The sequence below is a fragment of the Gopherus evgoodei genome, chromosome 5, assembly GCF_007399415.2.
Source record: "Gopherus evgoodei ecotype Sinaloan lineage chromosome 5, rGopEvg1_v1.p, whole genome shotgun sequence".
Taxonomy (NCBI): domain Eukaryota; kingdom Metazoa; phylum Chordata; order Testudines; family Testudinidae; genus Gopherus; species Gopherus evgoodei.
Genome location: NC_044326.1, coordinates 107,465,015 through 107,479,885, shown reverse-complemented (window position 1 = coordinate 107,479,885; position 14,871 = coordinate 107,465,015). Strand labels below are relative to the sequence as shown.

At 40.3% G+C, this 14,871-nt stretch overlaps 1 protein-coding gene across 1 annotated transcript in view; it reads right to left on the bottom strand.

Annotated features, from left to right (window-relative positions):
* ARSJ (arylsulfatase family member J) overlaps nucleotides 1-14,871 on the bottom strand; it is a 57,976-nt gene that overhangs the window by 42,044 nt on the left and 1,061 nt on the right. The window lies entirely within an intron of this gene.

Below are 14,871 nucleotides of genomic sequence, written 5' to 3'. Positions count from 1 at the left end.
TGCAAATAAAACATCTGCTTTCCTAAAAACACCTCACTCATATCAGGTTGCAAACCAAAGCGTAATAGATTTCACTATCTAGCAAAGACAAGCTGGCAGCAACAGAAGAACTGATTCCAGAACTTGTAGTAAATCAGTGAAGCATTGACTGGTTCGAAGAGAAGGTGAGCTCAACAGGAGAACCATCTCTCATATTACAGTGAGACAGATACCTTCATTTTAGAAGCTCCTGAATTCTTTCTGAGTGCCAAGGACTCTTAGGATAAGGGCAGCTTCCCTTTATAAGTTAGTTTCTCTTCCCTGTTCTTATTATTTTCTCTTTGCAATTACAAGTTAAATATCAAAGGAGGTTAACTGTCCCACCCGCCATTTCTAATACATATTTGCTAGAATGTTTTAAACATTTTATGCAGTATATTTTCAAAGCAGTGATTGGGAGTTTTACTAACATAACTCCTTAAAGTAGATTACTATTGCAGCACTTAATTTATCTTTGCAGTGCTCCTGTATGGTAAGTTTCATTACAAATACTTTACGGATGAGTAAAATAAAGCTCAGGCAGGTTAGGTGATCAACTCAAGACACATAGCAAGTTAACAGAAGAATGAAGGTGCCAGGTCCCAGTACTGTGCTCTAACCACTACAACACGCTCTGTATATAACCCAACTGTTAACCCTGAAATTCACCTTGGGCTATCATACTAAAACCAGGTTCTTTTTTTTCTAGTATATCACCACCAGTAATAATGGTTCAGCAGGCCAAGTTATGTCCTCAGTGATACCGATGCAACTGCATTGTCTTCAGAGCATTTGACATTTTATTAATTGTGTTAGCACAGAAAGAGGAATAGAATCCAATTCACTCTCTTTTATCTATGTTGGGATAACAGTAGCAAAACTTATTTTTTGTCATCTCTGTTCATGTCTGTGACAATCTAATTTAAGGAAATGTTTATTGAGTAAGCAAGGGCCATTTTCAAATAGCCGTTTTTCAGAGTGAACGGCACAGAAAAGGCTGTATGTGTGAAAACAAAATTTTAAACTCAACTCACTGACAAACACTGTGCCAACTGAGAGAATGCAACACTGTCAGCAAGAATACAGGCTGTCAAATTCTGATGCTCTTCAAGGTGGCATTTAATAGCAAAAGCAGGCAAACCATCAAAAAGAGCACTGCAGAAATCCTGTTGGCTTGTAGTAGCAACATGGATAAGAAGAGTCTTGGGATTAGTCACAGAAAACACATTACTTTGGCTGTTTTCCTCATGGACACAAGCCAAGCTTTTCTGTGGCAGAAACATGCTTGAACATAGAAAGCTTGGAATACAAAGTGACCCCAAATATTCCTTACTGAATCAATTACCAAAAGATTGGACCCATTTATACCTAAGCTAAGGAATCACATGCCTCACCACCACTGTCTTATGTAGGGTGACCAGACAGCAAGTGTGAAAAATCAAGACAGGGGGTGGAGGCGGTAATAGGAGTCTATATAAGAAAAAGACCCAAAAATCGGAACTATTCCTATAAAATTGGGACATCTGGTCACCCTAGTCTTCTGCCAATGTACAGCAATTCAATTTGGGCTAGATTCAGGCAGGGCCCCCCAAACTACATTTCAATCAGACAGTAAAATATCAGGATCTGACAGAAGGGATAAAAAAATTCAAGCATAACTCCTCTTACAATGGAAGCTTAATTCATGACACATGAGAACTGTACCAGATGGCAACACAGACACAAAAAAAGAATTAGAGTCAAAAGAAAATCTAAAGAGTTGCCATATGCCGTTTCAGTGGGGCCAATTACTGCCAAAGGATATTAAGTGAAGCCTCAAAGAGAGTCAAGACTCAAACTGGGCCGAAACAGTGACTGAGGGTATGGCTACATTTGGAATTTCAAAGCGCTGCTCTGGAAGCGCTGCGGGAGCGCTGCCGCAGCAGCGCTTTGAAGTGTGAGTGTAGTCGAAGTGGCAGCGCTGGGAGAGAGCTCTCCCAGAGCTGCATGTAAACCACATCCCTTATGGGTGTAGCGCGCAGCCCGCCCTGATTACACTGACGCTTTACAGCGCCGTATCTTGCAGCGCTCAGGGGGGTGTTTTTTCACACCCCTGAGCGCGAAAGTTGCAGCGCTGTAAAGTGTGAGTGTAGCCAAACACAAACAGTATTACACATGATCTTAATCATTACAGTAAAATCTCATGGTCTGTAGCATTACAACATACATATATTTAATACTCATGGCTGAAGAGTCTTGGTCAAATCATGCTGCATTACATCAGAAAGACAAAGAGACTTCTGGTAAGAATAAAGAGAATTACTTACAGTAACAAAAATAGGGCAAATCAAAGCAGGAAATATAAAATAAAATAAAGGAAAACCTTTTCTCTATGTACACTACACACAGAAAGGTTAGTTTCCCCCTACATATGAATTCTGGATTATTATAACACCATAAAGAAAATAGAATAAAAGACAAAAATAACCACAACGAACAAGGAGTACAGTAACTCCTCACTTAATCTTTCATAATCCACGGAAATCAAAATAGTCCCCATTTCTAAGTTGTCATGTAGCACAGAACATGCAACATGAAACGCTTCAAGGTTTACAATAGCAAGAACAATTCAGATTAGGAAAGGCACAAATTATACCAGATTTGACAATAGATTTTTCTTTTTATAACTATTTAATTTCCCCACCACCGCGTCTCTTAAGATTTATGTATTAATAACATTGGAAAAATCTCTATCTGAAGAGGAATAATATTTAAAAATAAGAAAATATTTCCCAAGATCCAGAAATTTCAACAATTCTGCTAATGGTGCAGCTTTGTCTATTTTTTCAGTTTCTTATAACAGAACATGTCATCATAGTATTTTGGAGAGCCTGGATATCATGAAAAAAAATGTATGGTCAGCATAAGGTTTGGTTTGTATCTTCAAATGAAAGAGGAATTCTCCAGGCGCACACACAAAATTCACACAAACTCAATCCCAAATCCAACTGCTGGTGGAACACAGCATATTTTAGATATTATTTTGTAGAGTCGGGACACCCTGGAGAATACCCATGAAGGGTGGGAAAGGCTAGCATACATAAATCTGAAATGCAGAGGATAATTTTAAGAATGGGCACCCGGTAATCTTATAGAGGTATTGCCATTTTCAGCAATATGTTACTTTCCCAAATTCCTGCCCTATTAATCTCTTCCATTTTCCAAACCAAAAGCAATCAAGTCAGAGGACCAGGACAAGCCTCGCTGTTTTAAGAGTTAATTCACTGTAGGCAACTAGGAGTTTCTGATGCTGACCATATGTTTGATAAAAAGCTTTCTTTTTAAAACACTCTGAAAAGCCCCAACTAAATTGTGCAACAGAGAGTAGGCCATAAACTAAAAGCAAGAATAGCATAATTAAACTTGCTGTTAGAATAAATTAAAGCATTCTTCATTCAAGGGACATTTACACAGATAGGTTATCTTAGATATTAAAAAAAAAAGATTAAATGTATAGGAAACTAGGTTTTACACTGAGGCCAAAAAAATCTATTTTCCAAAATAAGGCAATTGTTACAAAATATAATATATATATATATATATATATATATATATATATATATATATTTTTTACACAAGACATTAAGGGCTTGTCTATACATATAGCGCTGCAGCAGCGCCACTGTAGCACTTGAATGAAAAATGCTGCTATGCCAATGGGAAAGCTTCTCCCACAGGTGTAGTTAATCCACCTCCGTGAGAGGCGGTAGCTATGTTGACAGGAGAAGTTCTGTTGACATAGTGCTGTCTACACTGGCGGTTAGGACAGCATAACTACGTCACTTAGGGGTGTGGACTTTTCACATCCCTAAGTGACGTAGTTATACTGATGTGAGCTTAGCCCGAGCCTAAGATATGGAACTCTCTAAGCCAAATATAATGAGATAATAAACCAGATATGACAGTTAGTAATTCCTCTACAGCAGGAGCAGAAGAGTAATATGCTAGGTCTTTCCTGATTTTTTTCTCCTTCACTGTCTTTGTTCAGAATCTTGTCAATTCTCCAGCTGCTACTCAGTGGGCTCTAAACAAAACTCTGGGAAGCCTCTAATGCATAAATTAGATGCGATAATAAGGGACAAACAAGATGCATGACTCAAGAACCCACACATCCTGCCCACCTTGAGAAGAGAGGAGGGCTGCTATACAGCACACATTGGAGTAAGAATGGAAGTAAAAGGAAAAATGGGGCTGATGCCAGAGGATCTTCTCAAAATTAAATAAAAATTCAGGCTAAATGCTTGCTGGTATAGTTTAATTATAACTATGTATTTATTTGGTGCAATTATTATGCAATGGAGAGATTTTCTGGCATTGAAGTATCTGACAATTTTAATAGCAAGCAGAAAGAAATCTGACACTTTCAACATCTGATCGTCCCTTTGGATCATCCACTGGAAATTTCAGGAGCCCCTATAAATTAACTAGGGATCCTCTGTAGATTTTCAGATGTTCATCATTATGAGCCCCACGAGTACCACAATATGAACTCTAACGCAACATTTATCACAATGGTGAACACTAATAGAACAGAACAAAAAATTTATGAATCAGATTTTTGAAGGGTCTTCCTTTTTGCATGTGCATCTCTTTGCATGTACACAATGTTCATGTGTGTGTGCATATGGGTACAAGATAAGCTTGAAACTGTTGACCTTCTAGGCACACTGCAAGCCCATCCATCCCTTTTGCTAAAGATTTGGGGAAAGCTGAAGTATGAAGGGGAAGTCAGACCTGAAAAGGATTTTTGCCAACTTGCTGTGTTTTTTTTTTATTTGTGAGAGATGGGATTTGTGGCAGTGCTTTGTTTGTTTGCTTGATGAATTTTAAAAAACTTTTGAAGTGCCCAGTATGTGTAATAGGCACTTGAGGTTTATAAATCAAAATAAGTATATATTGTATATATCAAACCAGAGGCCAGAAGTCCATTTGTAAAACAGTATATTCTTATTTGTGTGAACATCAACAGAAATTTATGTATTGATCATGAAACTGTGCAGGTACAATTTTGTCCACGTGGTTTCTGTATATTGGTGTCTGGCCTTTGGGTTAAAAGTGTAGGCCTACATGCCCATAGCATACTGAAGGAATTTATAATCCCTATTCTTCATTTAAAGTTGATCTGATACAGTCATCTCAAACAAGAAAGGACAATTTTGTACTTAAGACATGGGACTACAACTCAGACAGCCTAGAATCTAGATTCGGTTCCCAGCTCTACCAGTATCAGAGGGGTAGCCGTGTTAATCTGGATCTGTAAAAAGCAACGAAGAATCCTGCCTGACGAAGAGGGTATTCACCCACGAAAGCTTATGCTCCAATACGTCTGTTAGTCTCTGGGTTTGGCTACACTCACACTTCAAAGCGCTGCTGCAGGAGTGCTGCCGCGGCAGCGCTTTGAAGTGAGTGTGGTCGCAGCGCCAGCGCTGGGAGAGAGCTCTCCCAGCGCTGCAGGTACTTCACTTCCTCATGGGGATTAGCTTGCAGCGCTGGGAGCTGTGCTCCCAGCACTGCCACACTGTTTACACTGGCGCTTTACAGCGCTGTATCTTGCAGCGCTCAGGAGGGTGTTTTTTTCACACCCATGAGCGAGAAAGTTGCAGCACTGTAAAGCGCCAGTGCAGCCAAGGCCATATAAGGTGCCACAGGACTCTTTGTTGCTTTTTACAGCTCTACCCGTGACTTCCTTTTTGACCAGTGGATATTATGGTAATGAGAACCATACAATTACCTACATACATAAATAGGTGATTGCCTGACAACTAGTTTACACACTCCCAAGTGGTTCACTCATTTATTATAAGCCACAAAGTACAGAAAATCCCAAATTCAATATTTAAACAATTGCATCACAGTTCTCAGAGAAAAGACAAAAGTAATTTTAATCAGATTTCAATCATTCAGGCATCTTTATATGAACTTCAAGGGGCAACAATTTACAAGTATTACATTAATTTCTTTCTTGAACTATTCATATTGAGTGTGAGGCCATCAGTTTAGTTTAGAGAAACAAAGATCCCCTGAGGTCTCTGGTTCTCTGTACTGGGTTTTAATTAAGACAATTTCTATAACTGGGTAGCTGTTTAGCCAAAAATTACACTAAAATCACTTTTACATACTCTCTCACTGGCCCTGCTGGGAGGCAAACTGTCTGCCGGGCTGAGCTGCCAGTGCAGCCATGGCTGGTTCTGGGGCAGGGAATTGCTCTGGCCCTTTGGGAGTGGTGTGACCACCCAGGCCACGGCCTGCCCCAGCTGGGCTCCCTCGGGACCCACTTGCCTGAAGGGGCCCAGCCAAGTCCCCACACTGTTTCTCCCCCCGCCCCCCCAGGGAGACAGGTAGGGCCCCACAGGTGGTGCTAAGCAGAGTCTGCCTGGAGCTGGGGGTGCACTGGGGTCTGGCCAGGGGGCAGAGAGAAGCCAGTGGGTGGGGGTGGGTCCAGAGGGTGAAGAAGAGCCCTTGGCAGGCAGGCCAAGAGGAGCAGTGGGGGGAGGGGCGGGGCGGAGCCTGCAGGCTGGTGGGATCTCAGGGCACAGTGCAAGCAGAGCAGGCTGGGGCCCCTTCTGAGCATGGGCCCAGTTCCATGGCGCTACTGTAAACCCGGCACTGACAAGAGGCTGCAAATATGAATATTAATCAATGATGAGAAAATGATCCCTTCACTGAAAATAAAAATCTAATCTTACTAAAATTGTGAGTATTCAAAAGACAAGTAAGGGTGCAGCAGATGCTGACTCTGGTAGTAACTGCAGTTGATTAAGAATTTGGATAGACCCAGGGGGAAGCAATACAACATAGCATGAATTGAAGGTGCAACTGCTGATACATATCAAGCTGTGAGAGCAAGTAGTGAATTTTAATATTTTGGCTTTGACACAAAAACTAAATGAAAATAATTAACTTCCTAACACAAATATTATTACTGCATTATTTTGCGAAAAGTTTTAATCCAAATTTTTTTAAAAAAAAACCCAAATTTGATGGCTTAGTTTTCAGTGAAATGTGTGTGTGTCTTGGTATGTAGGAATAAAGAATATGATCAATATTTGATGTCTCATATTTTGATTATAATATTGTGCAAATATATTGCATATTTTAATAAAATTGTTACTATAACCATTTGCTTAATTCACTAAATCTCTCTGTAGACTGCATTTCTTTACAGATATAACAGGTCTAAATAGGCAGCAGGAAAATAATGACTATAAACAAGTTTCAATTGAATTTGCACATTAGTTATCATAAATTTAGGGTGACATATGTTCAAATATCTCTATACACTGTTAAACATTTTAGCACAAATTTACTCCAATATGGGCAGGTGCCCTAACATTACAAACTTGGACATGGAAACACAAGCTATTAAAATAGCAAGAGAGCAGATTTAAAACAAAATTAAAAAAAACACAAATCTGGAATCTTGATTGAGATCACTGTTGCAAAATGCAAGAGATAACAGAGTTGCAAACTGTGCATTTTTCCTCTTCTGAGCTGCAGTATGTAAGGTTGACCACTAGCTACTTATGTCACATGAAAAGTACTCTACTAGCATTTGAATTTAAGCTAGGTCTAAACTGGGGGGGGGAGTCGACATAAGATTGCGTAGTTGAAGTCGGCGTATCTTAGGTCAATCTACCTGGCCATGAGGACGGTGACAAGTCGACCGCTGCCACTACCCGTCGACGCCGCTTCCGCCTCTCATGCGCGGTGGAGTTCCAGATTTGATGGCAGGGCAATCGGGGATTGATTTTATTGTTGCTACACTAGACGCAATAAATTGATCACCAATAGATCGATCACCAATCCGTCGGGTAGGGTAGACATACCCTTCGTTTCCCCAGTTTTAAGCCCCAAACTATCTTAGATCTTTTGGGTGGTATAATGAGTGTCTTTATCATTGTTCATCTAGATAATCAGCGTCCTTTCCAGGCCATTTTTTCCCCGAGGAAACATAACTGAATTACTTGAGTGTTGATTCACTTCAAAGGGTCTTTTTTATGGAAGATGCATTCAAATACCAGAGCTTTGATCATGAGAGTTTACCAATGTTTATTCCTTCATCAGTTTACTATTAATGTCAGAAGTACACATGATCAATTACCAACAGACATGTGTTAGAGATGTTGAGTACTGAATTACTAGACTATGAAGTCTTTATAGATCTCATACTTACTGTCTACAATGCACTTTGTACGCTGATACCTATGTCACACAAAGGTATTTCTTTTTTATTTATTTTGTCAGGTTTGAGAAAAAAAAGTCAGATCAAAAATTAAAAAATTTAAAATTCCTTACTGATGTTATTAATACATTTCTTTGTTTAAAATTTGAAGATTCCTAAAGTGTAATTTACTTTTGACCATGTGTTTTGTTTCATTCATTTTTTTAATTTCACACATCTTGGACAATGAAAATTTGATCAATCAGTTTCACCTTTCTAATTAGGTACAGATTGTGCATCCTATACAATGCTGCCAAATTTGGATTGCAAGTTTTGGACCTAAACTAACAGACAATGTTCTTATAAGCATAATAAAAAACTGATGCATGAAAAATATGAATGCGTATCACACTCCACACTCTGCTAGTCACTCCTTCCCTATCTTTACTAATCTTTCATATTTATATGTTGCGTTTTTACCCACTAATTTGCTAGGGTTGCCAACTTGGTAATATTTAAAAACTGGACTCTCCAGCAGGCGTGCCGGAACTTCCACATCCCTGACTCTTACCCCTGAGATGCCACTCCTGCCTCACCTATTCCCCACAAAGCCCCAACTCTTCCCAAGTCTGCACCCCATCCACGCCTCTTCTCCCTGACATCGCTTGCTGCTTTTCCTCTCATCCCACACCACCCCAGCTGGGGCTGTGAGTTGCAGCAACCCGAGAAAGGTAGGAAGCAGCCCCAGCTGAACAGGGGCTGGAGGGGGTGATGATCCAGTGCCTTCACCACTCTCAGTAGCCGGACTTTGGATGTCCAGTCAGTAAACCTGACTGAACACTGTCAAGTCCCCTTTTTGACCAGACTTTCTGGTTGAAAACCAGGCACCAGTTCACCCTATGCTTTGCTCCATTATGTGTTCATTTGTATTTTTTTTTTTTATGCATTAGGAATAAAGTGATACTAACAGACTTCTTAGAGTTCAGGAGTTCGTTAACTGGACATTACTGGCTGCATAAACAACAGAGGACAGTAGAGGGACAGAATACCACAAGAGAAGTAATTCTTTAAATTAATCTTTTTAAAAAAAAAAAATTCTCCCCCTCCCTTATTTCCAGGAACCTTACTCAATGCATACAGATAGACACTACAGTCATCACCTAAAAATACATAAAAGGACACAGAAAGGAGACCTCAACATCTTTGGCGTCAGACGCCCAGACCTCTACCCATTGAGCAGAAGTCGTCCACAAAAGGACTGGCCCCCATAAGGGAAAGCTCATTCTTGAGCTCAGTGCAGAGTTTCTGTGATTCATAAAAATCAACAAAGAGTCCTGTGGCACCTTACAGACTAACAGCATAAGCTTTCGTGGGTGCATACCCACTTTGGCAGATGAATCATAGGCATTCTATCCAACATTTGATTGCCAAAGTACTCTCTGGCCCTCAAAATGGACTAGTGGGAACTCCAAGTCATATGGATGTCAAGAGACTCTCAGGGACCAGACCAGACCTTTGCCCCCAAAACCACGTATAGCTTATGAATATATTATACTTATAAATAAAATTATTTTTCTAATTATAGTACTTGTGATGTTATTAATATGAACTGTAAACCGGATAGATCATTGTTGCAACCACTGTTATATATTTGCAGTTATATATACAAAGGTTGCCATGTGAGGTGTCTATGGGAAGGTTGTAGTTTGCTGGTTATGATTATATTGTCTGTATGTGTGTGTCATTTTTATAGTTAAAGTTATGAATATTGTCTATGTACTTGTATCTCAGGTTCGGGGAACGAGAGAGCAAACCGGGAAAGGAGACCAGCTTCGCCGTGGTTTGCTCTCGCGTTCCCGGAGCCACCCTGCAAACCGCAGGGAAGGAGAACCGCTTGCTCGGCGGTTCGGGGAACGAGAGAGCAAACCGGGAAAGGAGACCAGCTTCGCCACGGTTTGCTCTCGCGTTCCCGGAGCCACCCTGCAAACCGCAGGGAAGGAGAACCGCTTGCTCGGCGGTTCGGGGAACGAGAGAGCAAACCGGGAAAGGAGACCAGCTTCGCCACGGTTTGCTCTCGCGTTCCCGGAGCCACCCTGCAAACCGCAGGGAAGGAGACCTGCTTGTTCGGCGGTTCGGGGAACGAGAGAGCAAACCGGGAAAGGAGACCAGCTTGATTACCAGAGGCTTCCTCCTTCCACGGAGGTCAAGAAAAGCGCTGGTAAATGTCTACATTGGATTACCAGCGCTGGATCACCAGCGCTGGATCCTCTACACCCGAGACAAAACGGGAGTGTGTTTTGATTCTAAGAAGCCTCAGTGAAGGTCAGCTTCTTGAGAAGAGACTATTCTCAGTAAGTGTCCAATCAAGAAACACTTAACGGACAATGGACTTTGGGAGATGCCAATCCACATCTGAACTTTTCTGGGAATATTCAAACTAACATATAAACAATGGGGTCAGCCTGCAAACTGAGTCATGCATGGACATGTGACTTGCCCATGTGACTCCAGACTCCATCTTGCTGCTGGGATTTTCCACAGCAAGAACAAAAAGAGATGTTTTCAGGGCCTTTTTAAATTCTCTGCCCATGGGAGGACATCTCCATCTTGTCTTCAATGCTGCTTCTTGCCTCTGAAGGGACTTTGCTACAAACTGAAACTCTGAACAAAGGACTAAATGATCCATCCCAGCTGTGGATGTACTCCAGAAACTTGATTTGAACCTGCAGTTTATTCCATCACTGCTACAAGCCTGAACCAAGAACTTTGCAATTACTGTACTTAATTAATTCCATTTAACCAATTCTAGCTCTCATCTGTATCTTTTTCCTTTTATGAATAAGTCTTTAGATTCTAAAGGATTTGTGGGTAATTTGTATATTGACCAGGGTCTGGGGCTTGATCCTCTGGGATCAGGAGAACTTTTTTCATTTTACTGGGGTACTGGTTTTCATAACCATTCATCCCCATAACGAGTGGCGCTGGTGGCGATACTGGGAAACTGGAGGGAATAAGGGAATTGCTCATGTGACTTCTGGTTAGCTAGTGGGGTAAAACCAAAGTCCTCTGTGTTTGGTTGGTTTGGTTTGGTTTGCCTTGCCTTGGTGTGCAAAGGAACCCCAGCCTTGGGCTATAACTGCCCTACTTTCAGCAATTTATCCTGAATTGACTCTATCAGAAGTGTCCCACCAGAGGCAGCATCATTACAGTACTATTTTAATTTTTTAATTATTTTATTAAATAGGCTATTGACAGAGCAGATACATCACCATCTCACTCAAGCACGTACCTGCCCATTTGCTTGGCTGTACCAGATGACATTCAACACACTCATCACCTCCAAAGGCTTCATACCTCAGCAATACTTTATCCAAAGAAAGGCTCCTTTTCTCGATTCCAATATTTCAAAATTTCTCAAAAAAAGACTATATTGGCAAACTGTATTTTGCATGTTTCAAATTAATCCTTGGTTTTAATAGGAAGTCGGTAGGAGTACCACATCTGACTAAACCAAGTACTGCATGTTGTACTATTTGTTCAACCTGCTATATGCACACACACTTTATACAAAAAAGTATCTCAGATATTTCTAATTTTTTAGATCATCTGCACTATTCTATATATCAAGGCCTACTTGTATACCATCCATAATCTTCCTGTATTTTTCTTAAATGTCAAAATATTTTCAAAAATGGAAAAATTTTCAGACTGCCACAGTGCGTTTCCTAGTTATGATGTTTACACAAGTGTATCCTTTTTCTTTTAAATGCAGTAGCAGTCAGTCAAATGGCAATATTTCACTTCAGCCTTTTCCTATGACACATTCCTATCTCTGTATATTTTATTGATACTCCAACACATGGGATGTACATATCCCTTTAGATTTCTTCTCACCAGTACACGAGTAAGGTAGCTTCTGTTTTAGCTCTAGTTCCGCAAGCTATGTGTCCTGAAATATTCTGATTCATAGAATCATAGAAATGTATGGCTGGGAGGGACCTCAAGAGGGCATCAAGTCCAGCCCCCATGCTAAGGCAGGACCAAGTATACCTAGACCATCCCTGATAGGAGTTTGTCCAACCTGTTATTCAAAACCTCCAAAAATGGAGATTCCACAACCTCCCTGGAAAGTCTAGTCTGGAACTTAACTACTCTTATAGTTAGGCATTAGTAAAAACTTTCTAATTGCTGCAGATTAAGTCCATTACTTCTTGTCCTGCCTTCAGTGGACATAAAGAGACACTGATCAATTGTTCTCCATAACAGCCCTTAACATATTTGAAGACTATCAGGTCCCCCCTCAATCTTCTTTTCTCAAAATTAAACATGCCCAGATGTTTTTTTATTTTGTAAACCTTTCCTCATAGATTTCTAAACCTTTTATCATTTTTGTTATTCTCCTCTGGACTCTTTCTGATTTGTCCACATTTTTCCTAAATGTGTGGAGACTAAAATTGGACACAGTACCAGCACTGGTGGGACAATAGCTAAGTAGAGGAGGACAATTACCTCTCATGTCTTACATCCAACAATTCTGTTAACACTGCCTAGAATAATATTAGCCTTTTCCACAACAGCATCACACTGTTGTTATTATTACACAACTTATTTGCTGCAAAGTTGTACCCACTTGACAACACCTCAAAACAAACAAGCCACTGTCCAACTCAACTTAGCAGTACCTCAAAGAGCAAAGCAAGCGTAGACAGAGATCTTTAGAAATTTCAATCTGACAGGCAATGTTTTCTAAACTAGCAATAAGACCTTTGGAAGGAATCAAATTAGTTCCAGGGCTGAACTGAAGAGCAGTGCAGATCAGAGAAAATTATGTAATTCTAAGATCCACCCAATCTTTTGCAATCCTGGTTCTGCACCTGCAGATCTAGGGGCAGCCTGCTTCCTGAAAGCTGACTGCCTTATGTCCCCCCTTTGGCCCCAATGCAGCTATCACAGGAGCAGACCACCTGTGGCATTAAGCCCACTGGCTCAGGCTTTCAATCTCACCTTGAGTCATCAGTATCAAGGGACATTATGCACAGAATTTAGAGGGAAAGTAGAAACCTTACAGGACTTCAAATGACTTAATTATGAGAGCAATTTTTACTGATTTATTTATTTTGTCATTAATGTATTCTAGTCTTTGCCCTTATTTATTCTTGTTTTACCTCTATGCAGACAGCATCATAACATATCACCTCTGGCAGCCATCTCTGTACAAAAGAGGGATGACAATATTCTTTTGGCTCTACACTGTTAATATCTTGCCAAGATCTAGCCTCTCCTAACCACTTCCTTCCCCTGTTTCTCAATTGTGTAAAGCAGTATTTTCCTTCTACTGTTCCTTCTTCTGAAAGTAAAACAGAAAGAAAAAAAGTTTGAATGGTGGTAGTTCGGCAGACTGTAAGTAAATTAAATGAAATGAATGAAGTGTAGGCAAATCTCTTCCCCACCCCACCCCACCCCCCAAAAGATTCCAAAATTAAAGAGGCAGTTTTTCAGGGTCTGTCTCTTCTTGCAACCTGATTAAAAGAGTAGGATTCCCAAAAACGTGCCCATTTTATTTTCACTTTTTTCATTAACCTAAAAAAAGTTACTTGCATTAGATATTTTAAAGGAAGGGTAAAATAAACTAAGTTGCTTATTTCTCCCCTTAGTTTTTCTTCCTTTTGCCCTGATGATGCGGTAACTGCCACTAATCTCAAAAAGGCTTGCACAACAAACTAATTTCTTTGTAACATAACAATGCCATTCTTTACATGACTGGGTGAGTCACTGTTGTGCAGCATGATATTCCCCTCTCTGGTGGTCTACAGAGAACTGGCTGATCAGATAGTGCTGGCTCTGCTCCTTCTTTTCAGCTGCTACATTACAGCAAAGGCAGCTAAAAACACACGAAAGATTAACCCAATATTACTTTTCTATACAAACTCTACTTTAGTTGCTAAAAGGATGTTATGTTACTGAGAGCTAGGGGGTAGATGTCCACAAGACACACTCTATTAGGATATGGTCCACAGTTTGAGAACCCTTGATGGTGAGTTTCCCTGCAGAACTCCCTGTCCTGGCAAGTTTGGGAAATGCAAGATTGGGAGCAGGAATAAAATCAAGTTTTTTCACATGGTAATGAGAGACATTAGGCCACTTGCTTGTTTTAGTTAAAAGTCAGGGTGGCTTTTTTCCCATTTCCAGTTGTGCCAACAAGATCACTATTAAATTGGTTATATTGATTACTTACCTAACAGATTTTTTTAAAACTACCAGGTAGTGCAAGACTGACAGATGTAGCCCCATTTTTGCATGTGGAAGCTTTTCTGGTGGCACCATAGAGAATTGTTTGCAAAATGGCAATTACATTGTAAGAAGAGACACACTGCAGCTTAAATACCTGCAAAATTCTACATTCCCCCTGCTTGTGTATAGCTCAAATGCAATGGAACCCTCCTATACCACCACAGAAAGACTTCACTTAAGGAAAGGTTCACTGTGAGAATATATATGGAAACAACTTGGAACATTCATTCTACTTCACCAACAAAGAATTTGACTTTAAGTCACCTCATGTACAATCTGCCCTAAGGAAGTTACATAACTGACCTAGATGATCACTGAATGCATAACACCAAAATACATTAAGTGACAACTGGCACTTATAT